The sequence below is a fragment of the Rhineura floridana genome, unplaced genomic scaffold, assembly GCF_030035675.1.
Source record: "Rhineura floridana isolate rRhiFlo1 unplaced genomic scaffold, rRhiFlo1.hap2 scaffold_30, whole genome shotgun sequence".
Classification (NCBI taxonomy): Eukaryota; Metazoa; Chordata; class Lepidosauria; order Squamata; family Rhineuridae; genus Rhineura; species Rhineura floridana.
In genome coordinates, this window is record NW_026902540.1 from 6429 (window position 1) to 19566 (window position 13138).

A 13138-nucleotide genomic window follows, 5' to 3' on the forward strand; every position below is an offset into this window, starting at 1 on the left:
AACACAGGCAGGCCTCTGTTCCAATTAAAAACTAGGTTCTCAACTAATGAATCAAGCCAATTCAAAGAATTTCAGATTAGTCATTCATCGGCCTCCTGGTCCATCTGTTTATAAAGCAATTTTGTTCCATTAGGAGAGATGCTTCTGACAACTGCTCAGCAGCTCATTAGTGCACTGTGCATTTGCTTTTTGTTGGTACTCATCAGGAGCATCAGGCCACTTTACAGAGATATAGATGTGGTTAACATACAACAGATTCATCAAAACAGCTTTTTTTTTTTTTTAAGGAGGTGCCACATCGGGGTAATCTGCCAACATCTCCGGAATGTGCCCACTTGTTCTGAAGGCTGGAACAGGTGCTGCAAATTTCCAGTTGTGATTTCAAAATAATTCTTCCCCCCACGCATGAAGTCGTTTTATTCAATGAATATGTCCCCTCTGTGCCTGAGAAGGGTCTCCAGGTAACACTTAAGCAACATTAGGAATAGGCATCATATTCCATTACAGATGCTGTCGCATTTGACTGCGTGAACGATGCCATCTCACCAACAGCAGCAGCTTTCTGCATATCCTCTAACCACACCACAAGTCAGCCAGAGAGAGGCTATTTTGCCATAGGAAGAACCACTGAGGTAGTGGATGCCTGAGAGTGAAGGAGCTGAAAGGGTCTTTTGTAGCATATTATTTTTCTACACTGAAAGTTTCCAGAGAAAGTTCGCTCTCTACCCCTCCAAGAAGCACACTCACATGTTTCAACTGAAAAGTCAAGATATCCCACCAAACGTCTGCTTTGGGGTTGCTGGGTTTTGTTTGTTTGTTTAAGAAAAGGGCTGTAATGGCAAGATTTGGACAAAACAAAAAAATCAAACAAAACCTACTGCATTTTTTTATTTTTAGCATTTTCAGTAATTGTAATGTTTACTATTAAGTCGGAGCACAGGTGGGATCCTCAAAGCCAATCAATCCTCAAATTATTCAGTCTACTGGAAGCCCTGCTGGAATGAATGGAAGGCCTGCAAGAGCGCTATAATACTCCTGTACTTGTTCCATTTAGCTCAATGGGGCTGGCACAGAAGAATTTCCCAATGGATTATGCCCATATCATCACACCTACACAAAGGTGACAAATACACTCAAAATCAGGAGGGCTTTGGGGGGCAGGGTCTTTTGCAATGGGCCCCAGATCATCTGCTCTTCCCTCTCTTTTCAAAAATAAATATTGGTTTGGTTTTGCTTATAGGGCAGCTGGATACACTGCTGAGCATGGTTTTGGCGAGACTCCAGCCACCCATCATCTTAATTTCCCAGCAATGTCTTTGCATATAAATTAGACCATGCAAATATTATTAATTTATTACATTTGAGGGCAGTACACAATATTACACTAAAATACAGCATATGAACCATACATAAAAAGCAACAGCCTTCATAAAAAAAAAAACACAGCAGCAAAAAAAGGCCTGAACAACAACAACATCTTTAGTTGACACCAGAAAGCTGTTCGTGTTGCACAAAGCCAGAACAGCAATGGGAAGGAGTACAACCACTAGGACTGCCATAACAGAGATGGCACTGCTCCATGTCATCACACAATCACATGCTGTTAGCAAAACTACAAGCAAGGCCTCCCTCCCTGCAAATCTCAAGGCTCATGTTGGCTGATAAAGAGAGAGATGCCCCTTCAAATACTTGGGTTCCAAGCCATATACACCTTTACACACCAAAGTCGACCCCTTAAGTTGGGCCCAGTAATGAACAGACAGTTAATGAAGTTCATTAAAGATCGGTGAAATATGATCCCATTTTGTAGCGCCAGTCAGTAACCTGGCTGGTGCATTCTGAACCAGTTGCAGCTTCCTGACAGTCTTCAAAGGCAGCTCCATAGAGTGCACTGTAATAACCACAAAAAATATGAGATTCCCAGAGTGTGGATTACTGCAGCTAGGCTATCCCAGTCCAAGAAAGGCTATAGCTGGCATGGCTCTAGAAGCATTCCCCAAGCTATGCACCTGTTTCTTCAAGAGGACTGCAACTCCATCCAGAACACACTGTCTACCCAATTCCCAGACCTGGGATGTGCCTACCATTTGTGTCTCCTCTTCATCTTGTCAGTATTCAGTCTCTATGGCATTCATCTAGCCCATTACTACCTCCAGATAACAGTCCAGCAATTCAATGGCCTCTCCTGATTCAGATGAAATGGACAGATAGGTGTATTCACATACCGATGACACCGTACTTTAAATCCCCAGATGACAGCTCCCAGTGGCTTCACACAGATGGTAAAAAGCATGGGGGATAAGATGAAACCCTGTGGAACCCCACAGCCCAAGTGCCAAAGGGCTGAGCAGGATTCTCCTAATGCTAGTCTCTGGTATTGATCCTCCAGACAGGAGTGGCACCACCATAATTCAGTGCCCGCAATCCACAACTTTCAACCCGCAGAGCTGGTCCAGGAGGATATCACGGTCAATAATACCAAAATCCGCTGAGAGATTAAAGAGAACAAACAGGGTTGCACTCCCAATATGATCAGCAAAGGTCATCAATCAGGATGACCTAGGCTATTTCAGTGCCAAACCTAGTGTAACCCTGTGCCATGAGCCCCTACCCCAAATGAGTGACTATTTAAAAATATAATGCATTAAGTATTTAGATTAGGGCATGTAGCACTTTTAAAAGTAAGAATGTTTATCATATTAAAATTCAAAAATAGAATACTAAAACAAGAGCCTGTTTATTCTCTTTCACAAAACACTCTTTCTCCCAGGAAGGAAATGAAATGTTGGGAAACAAAGATAACAAGCATATACTGTATTGAAAGAACAGTGACCAGCAGGTAGATTTCTCTATGTTCTTCTCTTCTCTTGAGGAATCCAGCCTTTGTGTTGACTTTCTACTTCTCTTGAGGAATCCAGCCTTTGTGTTTACTTTCTAATTCAACACGTGTATAGTCAATTACATGAAAAGGTATACATACGGCTGGGTACACATACACAGCCTCATACATGAACAACCCTATTTGTTCATATAGCAAACACAGAGAGCCTCTTGTTTTCATACAGATTTTGGCAAAGTCTATTCTCATACACAGATACAGTGCCATGGAAAATTGGGTGTTGCTTAATTTTCTTTAATAAATAAATGAAATAAGTATCAAAATTTTGTGTTTGTTCCCTCAGGTTCCCTTTTCTCTACTATTAGGTTTTGGTTCAATATCTGATAACATTCAGTGCCAAAAAATATGCAACAACGCAGAAAATCAGACAGGGGCAAATACTTTTTCATGGCACTGTACATGTAGGAAGTCTCAACAAAGTAAATGTCTATGAGCATTTGTAGTACACTTGCATCTTCTCCCAACACTTCCGGGCAGACTGAAGAGGCAAGTAAATTAGCATGATCTAAAGTACACACTTCCTCTAGTCCTAAGGTTTTCGTAAGTATTATGCTGTTGGCTAGCCAACATTTCTCCTTGCTTATAATACACCACCTGAGACACTAACTCCCTAGACTCTGAAGGGGAGAACTGTAGTGTAGCCATATTTATTTTCATATCATGGAATTTCTTTGGAAGTCTACCATGTTCAGAATGAATCTATGTGACCTACTTTGCTTTCAGTATCTGACAAGGTCATGGTGATGCCAGTGCCATGAACACCCAGAGGGTTCATGTGGGAGAAAAATAAAATCTGCTTTCCCATTCATGGGAGAATATGCAGACTTTACTAGTGGTATTTTTCTGTGGCAGCTCCCATACGGATCAATAGAATGTGCATGCCCATGGAGAATAATTGTGCTGGGATGATTATAAATTGAATTACTTGGCTACTCTGTTCAAGGCAATGACTCTGCTGCAGATATCTCCTTTCTCTCTATTACCTTTCCTTTCATTGCATGCATGTGCACATGCACACAAACACACACAGGCTGGTATAAAGCAGGTGGATCAGTACCTTATTTCAGAGGGAAAAAATTCATTATTATTTCATTTCATTATTTCATCATTCTGGGTCTGTTTCTCTTCCCCTGCACTTCAAGGTTAAGACACTTTGCTCAATGCAAATAAGACACTTCAGCACAACCTGAAGTGTGGGGACTATTGGAAGAGTAAAGATTCTGTCATAAGCAGCTCTCAGTTGCTTTATCTCTGTTATCATTGCAAAGTCCTATGAGTAGGTACCAAGGGCTTCTAAATTAAATGTCAAATACAATCTAGCACTGGAAATACAAAGCAGTGTTGCCTAAGAGGGAAAAGAGCCTGGCAGCCTCACTCGGCTTGTCAAAAGTGGCATTTGCCTCATAATTATCTGTTTGCACAAATGAATCACCATTTGGCAGAGAATATTGCTGGAGACTTGAAATAGCACAAAGTAAATACAATTAAAAAAAAAAGAATAAGAAAAAGAAAAATCCTGATGGTGCTTAAAGCTCAATGTTTCTTTGCCAAGAATAATGAAGATAATGGTTCAATACCTTCTCTCTTTAAAAAGTATAATTAGGTGAGGCGATTTGGCTCTTGTTTTACCACACTACACAAAACATGGCAAACATTTGTAGTGAGAGATACAAGGTCTGCATCAAAAATCCCCTCTGTATACACATTTAAGTGTTCATGATGGCATAAATATACTCCACACTTACATCCGACTCCTGAAAAGGCACATAAGCCACTTGCAAGCCAGCCACCTCAGTCTCAAAGTTACAGCCCAGGCATGGCTGCCACCAGAAGATGCAGCTCTGAGCCTCCTCTTCCTTGTAATATTGACTTGAGCCTAGTGCTAATGTTCACACTTTTTTCAGACATAGGAAGCTGTCTTACACCAAATCAGACCATTAGTCCATCTTGGTCAGTATTGATGACACTGACTGGCAGAGGCTCTCCAGAATTTCAGACAGGAATTTTTTCCTAGCCCTGGAGATGCTGGGGACTGAATCTGGAACTTTAGCATGCAAAAAATGTGCTCTACCACTGAGCTACTTCAGTCCGTGTATAATGAAAATGTATTTCATTTTGAAAATACCTGGGATAATTCTCTTTTCAAGTTCTGCATGCATTTATCCTTTAGGTGGCAACTTCATGTTACCTCCACCTGCTTATGTATACAGGTTTACGGGTGCTATACCTGAATTTGCCTTGGAAAGGTACTGCTTCCTCGGGTGTCCTAATCACCTGCCATTGAGTAGCTTGATTGTGGGGACAAGAATGCAGAGAAATGCTAGCTTTTTGAACATTCTTCTCTTGATTTATTGATGTTCCCATGTGCACATTGCCATGTAACATACAATCAGTGGTACCCAACTCAAAAGAAAAGAAGAATCCTAATTTTAGTGGCAAACTGCATGAAAGTAAAGCTTTGTGAATTTTTTTTCTTCATGAAAAACAAGCTGTGAGGGTACAATTTAACTTCTCCTAAGCAGTGCTACCATTTATAAGAGGCAGTCAATAAGAAACATTCTGCAGGCTATAGGTGAGGAATTGGCTAGAATCACATCTTTTAGAAAAAACTAGCACTAAACAGATTAGGGAGCAATAGCAAAAATAGGACCCAGAACACTGAATGCTTCATCATATGACCAAGTAGTACACATATAAGTTGCCATTATCTATACAACTATACACACAAAGATGCATACTCTCAACAATATATGGAGAATCCCTACCATGATGTAATCCCCAATGCATCCAGGTGTAGCTTACGTGCACATTTTGGGACTAAATATGCGTAACATACGTTATTACATTATATGCATGCTCACAACACACACACAATTTCACTATACTATGAGTTTTCTTGACCCACTTCACTGGCTTCAACGTAATATCACAAAGCATTTTCCATTACTAAACATTATCAGGGAGAGATGTAGCACAGTTCCAAATGTGGTGGCAGCCATACATTGGGTAAAATGTGTAAGTGTGGATTATTCCACAAGATGCAAATCCTACAACCATGCAAGTAAAATTTGAGAGTCAGTTTGCCACCTCTGTCGGTTCATCCAACCCTTTTCACAAAGCATGAACTCAGTGCAATGCACATATACACAAACATACATGCACAGGATAAGGCTGGTCACCTTGTTTGATCTTAAGAGCCACATCAGGAAAAAAAAATCTCCATGCACATTTCTCTCAGCCATGTTCCCTTGGGTTATCCAAGTCATTTTGAGGGAGAAGCAACAATGGGGAACAGATTACAGAAAAAAACATGGTGGCTACTTACCCACACACTCCTTTTGCTCATTAATATTAGACTCTACTTGCCATATGACTGGAGAGAGCCAGTTTTTAAATATAAGTCACTGTAGTTTGAGCTTAAGTGTCTCAAAATATACTTCATGCTTTTAAAATACTATCTTTAATTATTATTTTTTTAAAAACCAGAGGGATCCTTAAAATTAGGTTTTGTTGAAGTACTGGATCAAATGAAACAAATTTACATCCATTCTACCTTGTCTTGCTTGGGGCTTGGGACCCAGATACCTCAAGGAATGCCTCTTGTGCATTAAGATATTTAAAAGAGATCCTTCTCTAGGTGCCATCCCTTGCTGAAATGTGTTATGCTTGCAGGAAGAAGATCTTTTCTGTGGTGGCACCCCAACTTTGCAATACCCTCCCTAAAGAGGCTTAACAAGTCAGGCAGAGCAATCCAACTCAGGGGAAGCCAGCGGAAGGGGTGCTGGTGGGAAGGTCCATGGCATCTAACTGACGTTTGGGAGCCTCTGGGCCAGCTAAATGCTGGCTCAGCAGGGAGCTGTGCACAGGGACTGGAAAGTAAAAGCCAACTCTCATGAATAATCTTACCAGGGAATAAGTGTTCTTCATAGACTTCCACTGTAATTATTTTCTTAGACTGACCTTTTTCCCAGTGTAATTTTGACCCAGATCAGGATCTGCAGGAGTGCTCCCAACATGAGTTGGGGTTGCCTAAGTCCCCTCCTCCAACATGCCCCAGAACACCCCTTTTTGGGGCCTTCTGCTGGCTTCTGCCAGGCCAGGCTTCCTCGGGAGGGTCCGGCTTCAGCGTGGCTGAGCTAGAATAAGGGGCTTCTGCAAGTGGAACCTGGAGGAGCCGGAACACTGCCAGCGAAGCCGGGGGTCCACCATATCCACCAACCTTCAGCCCATCATAAATAGCAGTTAGACTGCACCCTTACTACTGAAAAGATTGTAATGCCAAGTTAAGCCTTTCTTCTTTGTCCAGGTATTTTAAAGGGACTATATTTGTTTTTTTAGCTGTTGTCATTTCTTTGTTTTTACTGTTTCATAGTGGTTTGTTTTCACTTTTATTGGATTTCTTGATCGTGATTATTACTGTACCCTTCCTTGGGATCCATTTCGATGAAGGGCAGTTCAGATATTTTTAAAATAAATGAATGAATGTCATAGTGGTATAACCAATCCAATTGTGATATTAAAACATGATAAATAAAGCACCCTCGTAAGTGGTCTTATTTTCCAGTGTTTAACACACGTTAGTTCCAGAAGCCTAAAACCGACTTAAAAGTCTTACTGTTCTTCATCTCAGGAGCAAAACCCAACTGGCTGCACAGAAGTCTGGTGGGCAAAAACCACAAGCCACACATAAATTGAGAACAAAATGTTTTCAGTAACAGATGAAGGCCAAAATAGATGTTCCAGACAGTCTTCCATCCCATTTTTAAGGGGTAAACAGCTTCAGGAAAGGATTCTATGAAGTGGAGAAGAGGGTGGTGAGGCAACACCCCCACACACCAGTCACCAGCTTCACATCACCTTGTCCAGAAGCTGCTTTTTTTTGGAGGGAGACCACTGGAGTTGAGTTACATATGTTCAAGGACTGAACTAGGTGTATCACACTCTACCCAGACTGTGTGTTAAGAATCCTTGTTTATGTAGATGTGTATTTTCATTCAAGATTTTCAGGATCTTATAACTTTTAATTAAATGACTAAAAGGCTATTTAAGAGTTGGCAACTATGAAGGAGATGGCGTTTCGTATGCAGCTGCTGGAATGGATCCAAATCTCATATAGAGAAAGGCGGCTAGATTTTTACTAGACAAAGCCATAAATCTTCACCCACCCTTTGCACAACCATAATGCTAAAAATAACTACAGTGCCGGTGGCACATCAGCATTTGGATTAATCAAGTCTTGTGATGCTAGCAGGAAATGTGCTACAGAAACAAAAGCAATGGAGGTTTTTCAGGGCCAAACCATAAAAGTGAAGGATGCGGCAGCATCCAGAGACTGAAACAGTTTGTTTCTTTCCAAACCGCTCTTCCAAGACAATTAGAGCCAGCAAAAACAGAGACAATTCCTTGCAAGCACATAATAGCCAATTAAACATTTATCAATCAGGGAACAAAAAGGGGTTGAGTATTCAAATCTGAACATAGTTAACATCTTGGAGTGACCATCTCATTTATTTAACTTATTCACTAATAGGCAAAAAACCTTGTGGTTTAAGAATGTACCTACAGCCCACAGATATTTCTATCAAACTTTAAAAAGCAGGGAAATTGGGCAACTATAGTGAATGCACCAGGGGAGCAGAAGACCTGACCTCCTCTCTGAGATATTGTACTGCCCTACAAATTGGTCAAAATGCAAACACCATTTGGGTTGGTCTTTCACAGTCCAATCCACTTGCTGTGTAGCTTGGAAGAATTTGGTAACATGTGCCTCTGAGCATATGGTGAGTGGTAGCAATACCTGCCATCTCCAAAGACATAGAATTATATTTGTGTATGTTTGTTGGTGTTCGTCTTTCTTTGCTTCTTTCCTGTGTTACTAATGTTTCTACAGAGAATCTAAACTAGAACATTTTAGTTCCCTCATCATTCATCCTAGAAATCTGTGTCAAATGTATTTTTATTAATTTCAAAGCCTTTTTATTGGTCAATGCTGAAGACAGCCTTTTGTGTTTCAAATTGGAGGTTATGTTCTATTTCTATTTTGGGTGCATTAACAGTTGAATCAGAAACTACAGTTTGATGTAAAATCAGACTGATGACAATATGTTGCTACTTCAGCAATGACTCTTAGTTGTTGGAAAAAATAGGATGCATGTTTTCAGCCTGCTATGTTTAAACCACTTCATTTAAGGCAAAGTGGGCATGGTCAATTAAAAACATAGAGCGCACTTAGAATTTTGCTAGAATATATTTCACCTCCCACTGTTTTATCTTGTGCAGATTGAGACACTCCTGACGTCCACTGGAGACTATTACGCAGAAGTCAGTGCCATTATTCTACAATTATGTTTGGAGTTTTGTTACTGCAAATTTTGCAAAGTGTTGCTGTACATCACATATTCACAGAAATAGAAGCAAAAGAAAATGATTTACTATAGGAAACTTCACTAAAATTGCAACATAAATCGAACGTATTTAAAGTTACCACCTGAACTATATCAACTGTTTTAATATTGTTGCTTCCTCCCTGCTAAAACAAGATCAGCACAGCACATGTCTTGTTTCTGTTATTTGGGCTGATTGCAGGTGTTGTCACCACTCACCATATGTTCAGAGGCACATGTTACCAAATTCTTCCAAGCTACACAGCAAGTGGATTGACTGTGAAAGACCAACCCAAATGGTGTTTACATTTTTATAAATTTGTAGGGCAGTACAATATCTCAGAGAGGAGGTCAGGCCTCCTGCTCCCCTGGTGCACACATGCATGCAGAAACCTCTGACTTTTGCACAGCTGGAATATAATTCATTTCTCTCTGCCCACTTTTGCCTTGGGCTGCAGCTGCGAATGAAAGAGGGGAGGGGTGGAGCTGGGCAGGGAAAAGGATGTTGTTATAAGGCAGAGTAAGACGTGATGTCAGCTTCAGAAAAAGCACCAGTGACTTCCTGAGCCCTGACAGTGGTTTAGCTTTCTAGCCACTTTCACCTAGTGCTCGTGTTGCTTGGTGGGCAATTTGGGTGGGGCAACGAAACAAATCACACTTAAACCATAGTTAAGGAGGGACAACATTCACATATAACTCTAAGCTGGAGATGGGGAACCTATGGCTCTCCAGATGTTGCTGAACTACAACTCCCATGAGCCCCAGCATGCATGGCCAATGGCCTGGGATTAGGGGAGTTCAGCAACACCTGGAGGGTTAAAGGTTCCCCACCTCTGCTCAGTAAGCTAACAAAGGTTGTGGATGATTTTCACAAACAGTAGTGAACAAATCATAGTTAAAGCACTGTGCTGAGTTTGACACAACACTAAGCCATGTTTTATTACCAAAGTTTATTTACATCATGGTTTGCCATGATGGGCAAAACCAGGTCAAAGAGATGGTAGAATCCTAAAAAGGGAATCTAGTCCATCCCCCTGCAAATGAAGAAAATCCACTACTAGGGCATTCTTGATAGGTGGCCACCCAGTCTCTGCTTCAAAATCTTCAATGAAAGAGAGTCCACCATGTTCTGAAGAGGTTTGTCCCACTGTCAAACAACTTGCACCATCAAGAAGTTCTTCCTAACCTTTAGTAAAAATCCTCATTCTTGTAATTTGGGCACAATGGTTTGGGGCCTACACTCTGGAACAACAAAAAACCAATATGCTCCTTCAGCTATGTGGCAGCCTGCTGATGTTTCAAATTTGTGTGTTAAAATGTTGCATGGGTTTGTATTATGTTATTTATTTATTTATTGTACATATATAACGCCCCATAGCCAAAGCTCTCTGGGCAGTTTACAGTAACTAAAAACATTAAAACATATATGGCGAGTTAGAATGATTACGGTAAGTGGAGAGTGATGGGAGGGGGGAATGAGTGTGACAGAATGTTGATGTAGGCTGGTTTGTGATTAGCTGAGTGTCTGAGGGTTGAATGTTTATACTGGAGTGCTTCACAGTTGACAATTAGAAAGGGATATGGATGGTATAGATTGCCCTGGACTGCCTTCAAGTCAATTCTGACTTATGGCGACCCTATGAAATAGGGTTTTTATGGTAAGTGGTATTCAGAGGGGGTTTACCATTGCTAGGGATGGATATTTGAAAAGTGCAGGCTGGGCTTTGGAGGCAGCATGGGTGAGAGTTTGGTTGTAGTGGGACTGGATAGGCAGGTTTATAAGGGTATTGGAAACTGAGCAAGTTATTGTGTAAATTGCTTTAAAGTGAGGAACAAATAATTGAAACCACATACTTAAGTACCTGAATCCAAAGTATTCTTCTTAAAGTAAAATCTATTATTTAAATAAAATTTATTTGTTTTCCAAAACATGCCTGATTCTTGACCAGCTACTAAGGTGACTATAAAGTGGTAAAACCTAAACAAGAATGTGGTATAAAGTACCAAATGGTGGCAGCAAAAAGTACCTCTGAGTTACAGTAACTAGTGAAGGAAGCTAACCCATAGCTGTGGCCTTCAGGGAAAGTGCAAAAGCTGGCAGGGGGGGTGAGGCTTGCCTTGAAGTCTGGTGTTTATAGCAAGGGCTGAAGAAATAAAGCAGCATTGCTATTTAAATGTGTTTTTGGGAAGTATAGGTAACATGCCCCCTCATCTGCTACTACAGGCAAGGAGGAAGTGGTGGTGGGTGATCGGGGAGGCATGACACAGCCCTTCACATATTTGAAGATGGATATCATATTACCTTCTTAAGATGCCTGAAACGTCCAACAAACAAGTACCCACCTTTCCACGTGGAGCTAAAAACCATAAACCAGTATGTAGGCAGTTCTAGGGAGTAGAATGGTGAGCAGAAGACAACCCTCCAGTAGCACTTTCTGTTTTAATTTGTTGTTTTTAAATTTGCTGTATTAGTTTGTGTGCTTTATATTATTATTATTATTATTATTATTATTGTATGTTTTGTCTTTTACTACTCTGCTAGCTGCCCTAGGAACATAAATCTATGTTGAACACACAGGATATAAATTATGTAAACAAATAAAAACAGGTATCACAGGTTGATTTTGGGGTGGTTTTTGCAACCTCATTGCTTTCCGTGAACTATTATTTGCCCAGAGTAGGTAACTCTCAGGAAGACTGTTTCCTTTTCTCCAACATCTGATGCACAGCGATGCTTTTTCATTAAAATAAAATAAAATGTACATGTGTATTTCATATATGTGTGCAAGAAAGATGATAGCCTCATCTACTTATTGAAGTATACATCTTTGATACCCCAATACACAAGTTATCATTTTGACACACCACCATCCCCTTTCTCAGCAGGCCAACTGGTGATTCTGAGCTCTAAAAGTAGGCAGGTCCCTAAGGAAATGAAGCCAGAATACCTCAATGGACTGAGCATTGGACTTGGAAATAGGAGATCTGGGCTCAAAGCCTCATTTAGTCATAAAACTCAAAGGGTGACCTTGGACCAGTTACTGTATTTCAGCACAAAATTGGTTTTTAACTAGTACGACAAGACCCACTACCGCAAAAAATGTATATGTACTGCCTTCAAGTCGATTTCATGAGGCTGAGAGGCAATGACTGGCCCAAGGTCACCTAGTGAGCTTCATGGCTATGTGGGGATTCGAACCCTGGTCTCCCAGGTCGTAGTCCAACACCTTAACCACTACACCACACTGACTCTCTCCCACTACTGCAGGGGTTCTTAAATAGTGGTCTGCGCCATGACTGTCGATTTGTGGCTGAAGATGGGAAATGGCACATCCATCATCCTGAATAGCTACATGGTATTTATATTGCTTCTTTTATTTCTATTATATTGTATTTGATTGTGTTACAATTTGAATTCTATGGCATTACAATCGCTACAGCAGGCAGAAATAGTATTAAGTGGCCCACCAAGGCCATCAGCGATTTTCAAGTAGTCTGTGGGAGGAAAAGTTTGGGAGCCACTGCACTCCTGGGATGCAGCTTGACTAAGGTGAGTTGCAATAGCAATGCTATCACAATACAAATATATGGTAAAAACTAATAAGTGGGTCCACAAATGCACGTTGAGATTAAAAGGTAGGTCCTGGGTCTGAAAAGGTTGAACAGCACCCTAAGCTACATGGCAGGAATGTATATGAGGATAAAGAGGCTTATCCCACAAATGCTGAAGAAACAACTGGATATAAATGAGATAAATATATAACATAGAAAACACCAAAACCACACTAGTATACTGTTTGGGGAAGACAATTACTGATTATGTATTTCAACCAATAAAATGAACCAGGGTGGGGAG